This window comes from Syngnathus scovelli, chromosome 15 (genome assembly GCF_024217435.2).
Source record: "Syngnathus scovelli strain Florida chromosome 15, RoL_Ssco_1.2, whole genome shotgun sequence".
NCBI classification, from domain to species: Eukaryota; Metazoa; Chordata; class Actinopteri; order Syngnathiformes; family Syngnathidae; genus Syngnathus; species Syngnathus scovelli.
In genome coordinates this window covers 1,185,548-1,198,852 of record NC_090861.1, presented here as the reverse complement: position 1 = coordinate 1,198,852, position 13,305 = coordinate 1,185,548, and the positions used below count along the sequence as shown (strand labels likewise).

Sequence of the window (13,305 nt, the reverse complement as noted above, 5' to 3'; positions counted from 1 at the left end):
TGCGTGTGCCACTTTTCTGATTACCTCCAAATTGGAGCTTTTAAGGTAAGCAGGGAACGTAAGAGCATAATGAGACAAGACAGGTAGTCACTAGATAACAAATTATCCTTCTAAAGATTCTGTTTGTCTGGAATTGTTTTACTTAATGAACTTAATGAAAAAACAAAATAGCTCATCAAAAATCAAATCTGCAAACTGATTCCATGTGCTTAGTAGACACAGTGCTCTGTTTGTGAGCATTCTGGTCAATGTCAGGTCATCGCAACAGACCATTTTGATGTTGACAAGCTTGACAAAGACATAATTCAGCTAGCGGGAAATGTCAGCGATAGGAGCCAGCAGGGGGGCTGCGTGCGGCGGAAGGGAGACAGACGTGGGACTGACAGAGGGGGGGGGGGAGCGCACCGTAATACCAGCAGCATCGGGGAGGGGACCCTTGGGTGACAAGTGGGGATTTATGAGCACAATTATAAGAAAATGTGCAGCCAGGGAGCCTCTGTTGAGCAATGCTTGCTGTTTGGAGATTGTTGATCGCAAATACATAGAAAGTCAAGTGGCTTTGTCATTATTTATTTATTGTGGAGTAAACATTTCGGACTCACCAACTTGAGCCTCAGGAGCTTTGCTGAAACTATTTTGGAATATCCGTCACTGATTATTGAAAGCTGCCTGAACAATGAGCCCCTGCAGAAAATCATTTGTGAATTTGGATCACATTGTATTTGCAATGATAAACATCAACGCAAATCAGGGCAGAGTTTGCATCCAAAATGTGGCGCAATCAACATACATTAGTTTCTGTGGCGTATGTGAAGTCATTGAAGATGAGCCAAGAGCAATCGGAAACGGAACAGCTTAGTGAACATGAGGGAAGCAATTGGGCCGATTGGGGGGGGGGTGTCAACCCACCAACACAGAAGCGCCCTTCAAGACGAGTATCACTGAGTTTCACTCTCACTGGAACAATTAGTGTAAAGGAAGGCTGGGCTCCTGTCAGCTCGCTTTCACTGAGCATTCATTAAATCTGCTATAATCTAAAAAGACTGTGGCAAGGCAGAAAGGCAAAAATAATTGTGTAACTACTTCACCGCAACTATAATTGGCTCGAAAGTACACTATTTAGTACGAGAGTGTGAAAATCTCAAATATTCTTCAATTCTCCACAGAAAATGTGAATAAAGCAGCACCTCTTGACTTTTCATCAAATCTCCTAACCTTTATACCAAACGTTAATAGCAGCAGACAAGATAAAAAAAAAAAAAAAAAAAGAAGGTGCTTGTGAATTGTGTCAATCAGACTCCGCTTCTTCTCACTGATGTTGGAAGTTTAAGGAAAGGACCTGGACAAAAGCCAGGCAAGTATTTGTGCAAACTTAGCCACGTCGGCACCGTGCTTCCGTGCTCGAGGCCAACCGAGTTCAATTATTTATTTAACTTGGCACAGAACGTACCGCCAAAAATTTCAAGCTTTTGGATAAAATGTGTTGTCTTTGCCCCTTGTAGCAAGTGTGTGAGCCTTCAACCAGCCAAATTGATTTGCAATCACCTCTCCGGCGCTCCAATGGGCTCACAGAGGTTACATTGGCTGTTATCCTCAAAGAACTCCCACCGCGTAAACAAAATTGGCATTTGATTTGGTTGGTCTACAAACAGGAAGGAGCTCTGTAATTTCAAATCGACGCTCAAGTGAAAAGTTCACCGACGGGAGCTTATGTAACAAAGTGCTAGAATGTATTTTGCCCGAGGCTTCCGGCAAAGTTTGCTCAACTTTTGTCTTCTTCTGTCATTGTGTGTGAAATGAAAGGAGGCATATACTTTCTGTGTGTCTCTCACTCTTACAAAGTAGCAAAGGATACGAGTCTTTTGTACTTTTCAATCACAGTTCAACTCCCGTTCGACACCCCCCTTTTGCAGAAACCCACGGTGGTGACTCATTTGTGCTCATCTACAACTACTGCAAATAAATTCCTAAAAAACGACTTTTGAAACAAAAATAACATGCAGGGATAATTACATCAATCCCAATAAATGGTCACAGTTGAAAGGAAGAGAAATAAACAAACAGTCTGGTTTATTCGACCGCAATAGCTAACCTGCTAGATTTGGTGAGACAGCCATGGTGACATTTAACAAACATCTAAAAATATTCTGACATATGCTAATGAGACTCCAGTCTGAATTTTAATTCTTAGATTTCATGTTGTTTTCCTCTGTGGCTAAATTAGTCAATGCGAATGAATGACGGCAAATTGGACGACAAAATACTTTTTGCAATGATTTCGACATGGTCGCCAAAGCGTCTTAAATGTGCTTTCCCCCCCCAAAACAAGAGGAAATGCGGCTATTGAACTGTTTTGACGGAGACACCAAGTGCAGTGACAGGACCTAAAGCTCTTTTCTTAGCGCAAGCGTGTCCTGTTGCAAGTGACACAGGTAGACGGAAAGAGACGCTGACGGTCAGACACTGTGACAGCTTGCGACTCTTTGTGTGTGTTTGTGTGCATTCACATCAGTGACTTTAGGATTTTGTTGTCAGGTTGACGCCTCAGGTGAGTTATTAAGTCGCCTCGGGCCGCCTGAGGACCTTCACTGTCTCCTCAGGCGGCGGGCGGGCGGGCGGGCGGCTGCGTGTGTCCTTCTACGGAGGTGGTTGTGACTTTCTTGTGCTTGCAAACGGCCACATACAAATCACAATCTATGCAAAGAAGGGGAAAACAAAAAAGGACTGGAGGGAAAACTGAATGAAGACATGTCTGCTTGTGCTAACGCAAATGAAGGCTTTTCTGGAGATACCTTTACTCGAAAGGTTTGTGTTTGTCCTTATCAGGGGGATTCTAGTTTCTTTCACCCTAAGGTTTTTTTTTAGATTAGGAGCCCCCCCCCCCTCCCCCCAGGCAACCTGCGATAAGTCTACACTATCAGAATATTTCAGCTATGCACCCATTGTGTGCCGGACTGCTGCTGGAATAACAAACGTATACATCAAAGTGTGCAGCACAGCTACAGGTGAAAGGATTTGGTGGATGCACACATTAATAGATGCCACTATTTGGAATTAATTGTACACTAGTTAAAAAACATGCACAATCATTTGGAATGGGGCATTTGAATGAAAACAATGGTTTTTTTTTTCAAACATTGAAATTATTTTTTATCAGTTGATCACTTGGAAATTAGCATTTGCATTGACTATTAAAAAAATCTGAGAAAAAAAAATCATTTGCATTGTCGTGTTTTTTTTTAATGGCGTCAAAATTGCTACTCTTCATATTTCAAATACTTGTTGCCCTCCCTCATCCAAAACACTTGTTTTCCATCATCCTTATTGAAGCCAGTGGCCGGAGGAAACCTCTCCACTTATCTATCACGTTGTACGACACGACTTCCAAGGCGATGAAGTCACAAGCCTTACCGTGGGGAGGCTTATATTCCATTTTGGCACCCCTCACATTATTCCCTCTTCAATTTCAGTACATGATGAGGAACCCCGGGTCTCAAAAGCTCGCAGCAAGGCATCTTCACAGTTATTTCTCCTTCTGTCATACCGCATTTGAAATGTGGAACAACTGGAGACAAAAGCATCTATTTCCTTCAGTGCATTCATTTACTGTGCTGCCCTCTGAGCTCAAATAGTCCCCGGGGGGACAGAAGAGGCTAAAGGAGGTGAGCGGAGGGACGCAAATATAAACAAATTGCATCGCTAGTGAGTCTGAATGTCGTGAGGCGAGATCAAGAAGCAACACAAGCTGTTTTCTTGCGGCTTAATAACTTGATGAAGGATGAACACAATGGTTGAGGTCTGATTTATTCCTTGAATTCATTCATTCATTTTCTATGGCTGGAGATGAACTAGGGGACGAGGGGGCACAGCACACCCTGGGCATTTGAATTCTGGGCTATTTTGCTCCGCCAGAAGAACAAGAACAGATATTAATGCTCAATTTTGGGAGTGATTTCATATGGAAGCAGGTGACATGAAATGACATGACAGGCCTGTAATAATGGTGGCAAGTGCACCGTTGGGAAGGTTTTGACCATTCTGGCTCTCCCGCTCGCCTCTTTGGGCGCTTCAAATCCGCTCGCCTCCCCGGACACTCTGACAGGCAGATGTTTGGGCTGTGAGGTGAGAAGGTGACTCCACTGAGAGTCATCTCCTCAGTAATTGGCTGTCACACACAGCTTCCCAAAGTTGGCAAATCGGATTGGCACCCGTGAGAGGGTGTGTGTGCGTGTGTGTGTGTTGGGAGGGGAAGGGGAGGCCTTGGATAATATGGCAGGGTGAAGGCTTTAACTGCAGGTGCAAGAGCGTGCACTTAACCTCTTTCTCACATTACGGGAGGCCTTCTGTCGCTCACCCACCCACTCGCCTGTGTTACTTCCTCTGTAACTCACACCTTGATGGGTTACTCTAACCTGCTTATTTGCACAGCAGTAGGATGGCAAACGAGGTAAGTTATTTTTTTGGTACATTGCGAAGCAGTTATGTGAAACAAGGAGCAGCTTTCTAATTATATGGAGCATTTTTTTTTCTTTTTTTGCAAGTGAATCCAATGGAACTGAAGCAAGACGTTTGTTGCCCATGCCTTTTCTTTTGTTTCAATTTGGTTTCTCTTTTTTTTTTTGTGCCAATACACACACCAAGACATTTCGATGATTTCTTAATCACGGCCTTGTACAAGCAGGACATCCATCATGCTGAGCTTCTCCTTTCATCAAATTCCGTGTCTGAGATCATCACAGTCGCTGTGTGCTCCTAGAACTGCCCTCTTATTTGTCTCCCATAGAGTTGCATTGTGTTCCAAACACCAAGGAAAGAGCATATTTTTTGTCAGCAAGAAAAATAGAAATCAAGCAAAGACTTTTGTATGGTGCGATTCAAAGAAGCAATTTGAAGAAGCGCGAAAACTCCACAGGAGACGCCGGTCGGCTATGTCGGAGTTGGAGTCCCGCGGCCTCGGGCTCTGAGCGCAGGGCTCAAGCGCCAGATAACTTGATGCAAGTGACGTTCTGCGTCATGCCTCAGGTGGCCAGGTGCTGTGTATGCGTTCAAAAGCTCAACTTTCTGGAAATCTATTTTGGGGGCACCCTGCTGATAGAATGTCTCAAGAGAATTCTCAAAGGAAGGGAAAGTTGAATAACTATGCGACACTAACCGTATATATGCTACATTTCTGTCAGTTTCTTTTTGGATTTCAATTTATGAAACACACACTTTGTATGCATCGCAAAGCAAAGCGCTCACTCGACTGTGATTAATTCTTTAGTTTGCGCTGGACATGTTGTAAGGTGAAAAGTGGCAGTGAAGCATGAGAGCATGAAGCCGCTAGTGTGGAAACCTCAGCTCACAAGCAACAAGTCTCTAAGGGATTGTGCCTCTGTCAGAAAGGAGTCTGAAAACATGTTTTTTTTTCCTCGACAAAAGAACCTCGGTCCTCCATGGTGGTTGTTGTTTTTTTTGGGGTGAGCACAAAGGGAGCAAAATTTGTTGTTCGGTATAGAAGAGATGGAGTGTTAATGCTGCAAAATGCAATCTATTCTCAGTAAGAGACACAAGCCCTCAAGTGGCTGTGTAGTAATTTGATGGGAGTGAAGCAGAAGATCAGAGGCGATGCAAAATCTCCCCCTTGAGTTTACATCTCAACCAGCTCATAGCGTGAAAATGCTATTGTGGCCATAACAAAGAGTCGAGAGTCGATTCAAACCGCAAACCACGACCTTCTTTGTAAAACCCAACCTGCGTATCCACTTGATACCAAACAAAAATGGCCGTCAAGCACAACTAAAAGATTTTATAAATCCTCCATAAATCCGGCAGAGGGAAAAAACACTTTCAGTCGACATTGGGAAAAGTGCAAGTTTTTTCCAGAGCAAAGTTCCCAGGATTTGGTGAAGAAAAGCAGCGGTGAAACGTGACCAACAAGAAGAAAAACAACATCCTCGCATTTGTCAGGTAAGAGACTACATATACTTGGAGAAGACATTGTCGTTTGATGTGATTCAAAATCTTGAACCCAAGTAGCTGTAGCCAGGTGTGCACTGAATTCCATTATTCATTTCATGAAATATGTTCTTTAGTTTTGAGTATGTCGGTCAACGTTTTGTGTATCATCTTTGGGGGGGAAAAAAATCCAGTGGAAGACACCTCAGCTGAATGTATAATAGAGATAGACCTAAGGCATCATGTTTGGATTTACTACAGTCATTTACATTCAAGAAAGTATGTTGAAGAAAAAAAAAAGAAAGCTAAAGAAGTTAACCTAATGAACGCGACTTACTAAATTAACACATGGGGCCTATCTGTGGGAGTTAAATTGTCAATATCTTACGTATTATCAGACTTATTTCAGTCAGCCAGTTCAGTTTGAATAGATTTTTTTAATGGAAGTGGAGATTATCAGTGGGGATAATTGGGGTCTTTGTTCTTCCCTCATCCCTTCCTACAAGGACACACAACCTTCAAGAATAACACTTCTCAACTCAGACAATGTAGCCCTTCAAATGCTAAATGTACAGCAGCAAACACTTTCCATAAGCCTAATGATAAAAAATATTGTCATTATTATTATTGTCATTATTATTATTATTATGATGAAAACCTGAAGTGAAAAAAAAGGGGCAGATACGGAAGAAAAAAACATGCATCAAGCATACTTGCATTGCTGATTACCCAAAAGTGTTTTTAGTGTTTTTTAATATTAAGACAGTAACAGTGAAACTCTTCACTGCCCAATTCATTTTTATGGGAACATTTGCTGTTTAATTTGTTTGCCATCGAATGTTCCTCTTCTAAACAGCTACGATGGAGCTTACTCCATGCCAAGCAGGTGTGAGCATGGTTTGCGTCTGCCATCTTCCCAGTGTGACTGTGTTAGAAGAAGCTCATTATGTTGCAATCATGTGCGAGTATCAATGCGAGCGTAATGTTTGTGTGGCCGTGAACAAGGTTTCCCTTCTGGATTTGTGAAACTGACAATGACAAGAAGATTGATGGGTGGGTGGAATGAAAAGCTGATGGATGAAGCTCACCTCGGTTGCGTGTCAGTAACCATCGGAGTGGAATCCGAGCTGTAGCTCAGCCCTTCATTATGGAGACATCACTTGTCCTCTCGCCGTTACGTCAAGAGAGCCTTTAAGGACGATGGTTTTCCATTACGGCAGCCCCTCGTGGTGAAGCAAGCGACTTTAATTCAACTCTGTATGAAGAAAGTGAAAACAAGTAGTGGTGTTTTAGTCAACAGTTCAATTTGTTGATAGCAGCGTTGTTTGTGTGCAGCCATTAACGGGCCCTTGGCACCAGCCAGCTCACATGTTTTGAGCCACTTCTGAAATTGTACGCAGAGCAAAGCACCTGCAAGAGATAATCACTGCCAGAATTGCTGAAAGGATTTTGTCGTGCATTTGAAGCACACACACACACAAATTCCCTTCCCAAAGCGAGCATTGTCTCTCCATTTGGCAGTTGTATTGAAAAAAGCTGGATTCACCACTGGTGGCAAGAATAGAAGTACAAATATTTTTGTTTGTTTTTTTACATGAGCATATTATTGATTGATATTTTAAATTTGAAGAGACCTATTTGTCGGAACTTTTGTTTTGCTCGTGTTCAATGCCACTCCCTTTTTTGTTGGGAAATGTTAACATTTTGGAATCACAAAATCAATGGAACAGGTTTAGAGGACAAACCTGAATAAATTCGTGCCATAATGTGGAAAAAAATGCACATTTGAATTAGTGCTGAAAGTCCATTGACATTGTCATAAAAGGTAGAATCACTAAGGTCAACCACAAGCCACTTTTGAGCTTCCATCATAGTAGAAGTTAAATTATGTATTATATTATACATGCCATATGCAGTTCAAGTAAAATTTGGAATTTTTGAAATACAAAATGGCAAGAAAACAGAAGTAACAGCATAAAATAGTTTCTTGAGTCAAGCTCAAACTCCCTCAAGCTGATTCATCTCAGGTGAACTACATTATACCTCACACAATGAAATGTCTCATTCTGCTCCTGGTGCAGCATCAATGATGAAAGTTGGTCGAGAGGGAATGACACAGTGTCTTTTGGGGAGGGGGGCGGGGGGGGCATATGAGTAGCAGCAAACCCAATACCTTGTGTTCCCAAAGGGGGTATCTACTAGAAATCCGAGACAGTTGCTCAAGTCTTCTGCCGATGCCTTCCACTTTGCAAACTCCATGAATTTGTTTTCCCCGCATGTCCAACTTTCTTTAAATCATGAACATGGAAGCAGAAAAATATGCATAGAGGAGGCAGAGTTGACAGAATTTTGTGGAGAAAAGACTGCCACCTTTGTCAGCCTCATTGTATAAGGGCGTGGGTGAACTGTGTGTGTGTGTGTGTGTGTGTGTGTGTGTGCGCTGACAACAGGGAAGTATTACCATATTCTGCCAAGCATCCCTACTGAATATCATTAAGTGGCGGGTGACGGGAAAGATACAACATCACAATGGCGCGTAGTCTTGGACCGGACTACGGCAATGAATAAAAAGGGGAAAACGTTTTTATCGAACATTGCATCTTTCAGGCAAGCCTTATCAAAACCATTGTATCAGTGATGTTGCACATCCCTGAGTATTATTTGATCGTATAACACAGGATAGAATAGATTATCACGCTTGAAGGAGGAAGTCTGCACTATGTGGGAAGCGGAATTTTTAAACCGCATAATAAACAGACAATGCGGCCAGTTCAGATCATTTGGATAGTGCTAACAAACATCCCATAAAAAAGATGATTATTCATTATTAAGTAAAGATAAGAATATATTTGAGGTACTCAACATGGCAATCCAAAATAAATTACAAAAGGAAAAAATTGGAAAACCAAATATCTGGGTCCAAACATATTTCAGAGGGGAACAGTGGCCCCTTTGCCCCCCCACCTAGCTCCGCCAGTGCAGCATTGCGCACCTACAGAGAAGTTAACACTCAACTTTTCAAAAGATGTTCAACCCAAGACTTTCGTCATGATTTTATGTGTAACGGGCTTCGACGCAGGAGTCGTTCCAGTTGGGCTTTTTACAGAAGCCATGGGACAAAAACCTGTATAAATCGGTGAGGTTGCATGAGCTTGCAACAGAGTAGGGAAGGATCATGGCTATCATTGGCTTTAAACTGCTCTTTGTGGAAAAGACAGCAAAAGTGATGGTTGGGAACAGGTCCCTCATGGTGCAAGTAGTGTAAAGCTTTTGCATTAACTTCTTTGTCAGACACTTCAAAGAGCTCAATACGTTCTGGAGCATGGCTGCTTTTTCAAAACTACATTCTTACACTGCCCAAATCGAGTAGCGTAAGGCCACGCAAGACGCCGGTGACGGGAAGCAAGGTGCTGAAGAAATCATGAGGCTGGCTGCAGTGGGAATTTCAAATATTTGCCCTTAACTTGTGAAGATTAGAAACATTTTGTCTTATCGAGACTGACATCACTCCGAGTAGTTAATATTCAAGTCAGGTTATTTTTGGAACTTTTCTGGACACACTTTACATCTCAATATATCTTCTGCAATGTTCTACAGTTGAAAATTATTTAAAAAAAAAAAATCTATAGGGTAGCTCTTCCTTCGCTCGATATAGGCGTCGACTGCAGACTGCTGATCATGCGTCGTTAGGCTTGAAGATTTTCGTCGTCCGTGGTAACCGAAGCTTTCTTTGAACGCTGCAATTTATTCTGTTATCTGAAAGTGTGAACTTTAGGAGCATACAATAAGACAGGTTGTGTACTACTCAATAAAAGGGGCCTCTGTATACGCTCTAAATATTTAATAATGTGGGTTGAGTAAGGGTTTTGATAGCGCAACCAAGGCGTGATAGCAGAATTAAAAACCCTGACAACACACACTAAAAAGAGGGCAAAGCCAGAGGCTCTCGGTAGGGAATCCATCTTTGCAAAGATGGATTTCAAAGTGCAGGTGTTATCTTCCTTTTTTTTTTATTCTGCTCTCCACGGTGTGAGGTGCTAAAAAGGCAGGCGCACAATAAAAGGCAATACATAAAATTTTATACAGTATCCATCAAGTAAATTTAAATTTTCAGGCTTATAGATCATCTTTCATTGCTATGGATTTGTCTGCTTCTGTATACTAAATTTGTTTGTGATTTTTATAGCCGTGTGTATATGAGGTGAACCTTTTGCTCAAGCTCCTTTTACCCAGTGACACCCAAGCTTGCAGCCGACTACCCAACCATTATTGACAAATATTTCAGACTAGCCCAAGGTCTGGCTTCACTAATGTATAGTTTTGTATCCAGTGGAAGCACAGACGTAATGATTGCTGGGACAAAGTAGTGCGATTACAGAAGGTCATAGCAAAGTGCACAGTACTTAAATGAGCGTTAGTATGGACCTTACACAAGATCACGCGTCCATGTGAGCGAATCCTAATTATAGCCTTGAACAATAATGCTGGCAGCTCTCTAATTGCCAATTACCTCAGGGTCACCACTGTAACCTCTCAATGGCACCCGCTCTCCCTTGCTATGGCCCTTCTTCCATTCCTCAAAGTGGGTGCTCCTTCGCTGGCGCCTCTCATGTGTTCAAACCAAACGAGCTTTCATTTGTGCCAGGGCTTTTTGAAAAGCTGTGCGATGGCCAGAGACGTGACAACTAACTAAATGGCTATCATTTCGCGTGGCCGCAGAATTGTCGGAGCTCCCGGATGCTCCTGCACCTCCCGCCGCTGCCTCTAAATCATTACACAATTCATCCCCCCTGACTCTGCCTGGCAACACAGCAAGCTTCTAAATCACAGAAAGTAAATGTGACAGGCTAGCTAATCTAACTGTAAACACATTTGCTACTAATGCTGATATACAAACGGCCTTTAGACGATACATAATGGGAATAAGGTGGGGGGGAGACAAGTGTCTTAAGTAAGACGGCGACAGGACGCATCCCGATGATTCAGTAGCGGAACCCGCCGCATTAAAATAACAAAGACGAATAAACCCAGACACTTCGTGTACAGTAGATGAGCGATTCCCATCTACTGTGCCACAAATGATCCCATAAAAAAAATATTTATACAGTACAAATAATAATTGTTGTCACATTGCCCACAAAGACAATTTTAACATCTTTATGTACCTGCAAATTCTCATTTGAAGCATTCGGGGGGGGAAAAGAAGCAATGATAAATCGGGTGCCGATTCAGAAACTTCTTAAGGATCAGGCCTAACAAGCGCCGTAATACTATTGTGCAGCATTTCCCTTTTAAGTAGGCAGTTTAGTATTTCCGAGGAGTTCTTCAAACGTCTCCGCGAGAGACAAGAGTGGGTAGAGGGCAGGATGGTGGGAGGTGAGGTTGCCGGTGCGAGTAAAACCAGGGGAGGTGGAGGATTAAAGCTGACAGGGAAAAAGGCAGTTATGTCACCAAATGCTTCTTAGCGCTGCAGGGGTAGCGAGTAAATAACGTGTCTATATTAATTTCTCGCAGCCTTTCCTCACCCCAACGCTTAAGCGAACAGCTCTCTTTCTTTGAGATCAGCGCTTGCCCAAGACGGCAAAGGTTAAAAAGGATGAGTGCTTTTATATCCAACCCACGCCTTTCCATTGCATCACCTGCATTTACTTTAAGCCCGAGTGGCCGTGGCAGCAAATACCAAAGCTGTAACGACAAGGTTTATAAACCCAATACGCACGCTGTCAGGATAATGCTGAAAGGCTCAGACCGAGGCTTCCGTGATTAACCTTCGCTGCAAATTGAATTTACAGTAAAAAGGTCAGGTGTCCATGTAAATACACAAGAGAATATTTAGATCCACCAAAAGGAGGCCAAGTTGTGTCCTGAAGAGCGCTATGTGGCTTTTTTTTTTTTTTTTTACTCTGGGCAACAGGAAATTCTAATCAGCCTCGAAAAGTACTTCTTTGGCACCCATTCCAGATCATGTGAACGAACGCGGTCGTGAAAGTTCAAATGTCACCAGATTGGATGTCATCCACGCTTGCGCACACCACCCTCTAATGCTCTCTTCTGTTTGCTAATTTGACCATGTTGGTGCTCTTGAACATCTGACAGTATTGATCAGAGTTTTGAGGCCATAAGGGATCACTGCGCTGTTGGGCAAGCCTGCGGTAACACTACTATTGGAATAAATCCATTAAACGGACCTTTTTTTTTTTTTTTTCCCCCCTCCTCCACAAACTAGCCTTCCATCTCTTTATCTACCACAGCAGATAAACACAGACACGCACACGCAAGGTGGCAAGCACGCACCTTTGACATATTTGGTATGAATAACAAGCTCTCCCGAGAGTTGCATTGCAGACTTGAGAAATGTCGGGCCCCGATTTGCGTTTAACCCGCAGCTTGTTATGAAAGCAGGGGTTGTTTATGAACAAGACTACTTCAAAATAAACCACAAACAAGCAACAAAATGACACAACGGACATCAGATATTCCAAACTCGCTCCGACACCACGGTCTCTCATTTAGATATGCAAATGCCGGCGCAGGCTCGGCCTCGGAAAAACCAGCGGCCGGCAATAATTGGCAGCGGATAATGGAGACGTGTTCAAAAGCCTACGTCGATATTTGTGCATAGATTTAATTTGCGGCTGCTGTTCACATTTTATATTAATTGCCGCATTCGGCGTGGGCCTTGTTTGTGTTGTTGTCCTTTGGCTGTTTGTCCGGACCAATTAGGGCTAATCCATCCGCAGGGCGGTCAGGGGTTCAGCAGGCAGACTCTTCAGATGTCTGCCTAAAATATTGATTGCTTTCATCCGGCCTTGCTATTGCACGTGTGTGTTTGTGTATGACAGCATGTTTGTTGAAAACAGATGGGGGCGGGTGTTTGTGTATGTGTTGGAAATGAGTCCATCTCATTTACACACACACACACTTGAGCAGAGGAGGGAGGGCATCCCGCATCCACGTTTGTTTGCCTGGCTATTTTCGAGCTCCATCTTGCTCTCCCTGCCTCGGCACATATGCTCGTAGCACTGTGTCATTATCCTTCTCCGTCTCATTTGTCTCTCCCTACATCTTCTTTTGCCTCGCAGCTTTGCATTATAACCCTTCGTCACTGTCTTTTACTTTCCGGCCGTTCACCCTCAATTTTTCCATCCGAGGCCGCTTTCTATTATTCTGCCTATTTTTATTTCACTATCACTCATTCAGAATCCATTCTCATTGCTTATTCACTCATCTTCGCTAGACTGAGTTGGAATCTCCTCTTCTTTATTCCGCCATCCATCAGTTTTCTTTTTAAATCCCCCACGCCGAGACGCGAAAATATAGAAGACAAAGGTAATCGTTCCAGACAAAATGGGGATGCGACTGTGTGCA

General features: G+C 42.9%; 1 protein-coding gene across 1 annotated transcript in view; it reads right to left on the bottom strand.

The window, feature by feature from the left end:
- Positions 1-7,151, bottom strand: part of cadm2a (cell adhesion molecule 2a) — a 151,974-nt gene extending 144,823 nt beyond the window's left edge. Inside the window, exon 1 of the mRNA XM_049741608.2 lies at positions 7,026-7,151. The gene's annotated coding sequence lies outside the window, so the exon portion shown is untranslated. The remainder of the gene's footprint in view (positions 1-7,025) is intronic.
- Positions 7,152-13,305: the final 6,154 nt, after the last annotated feature.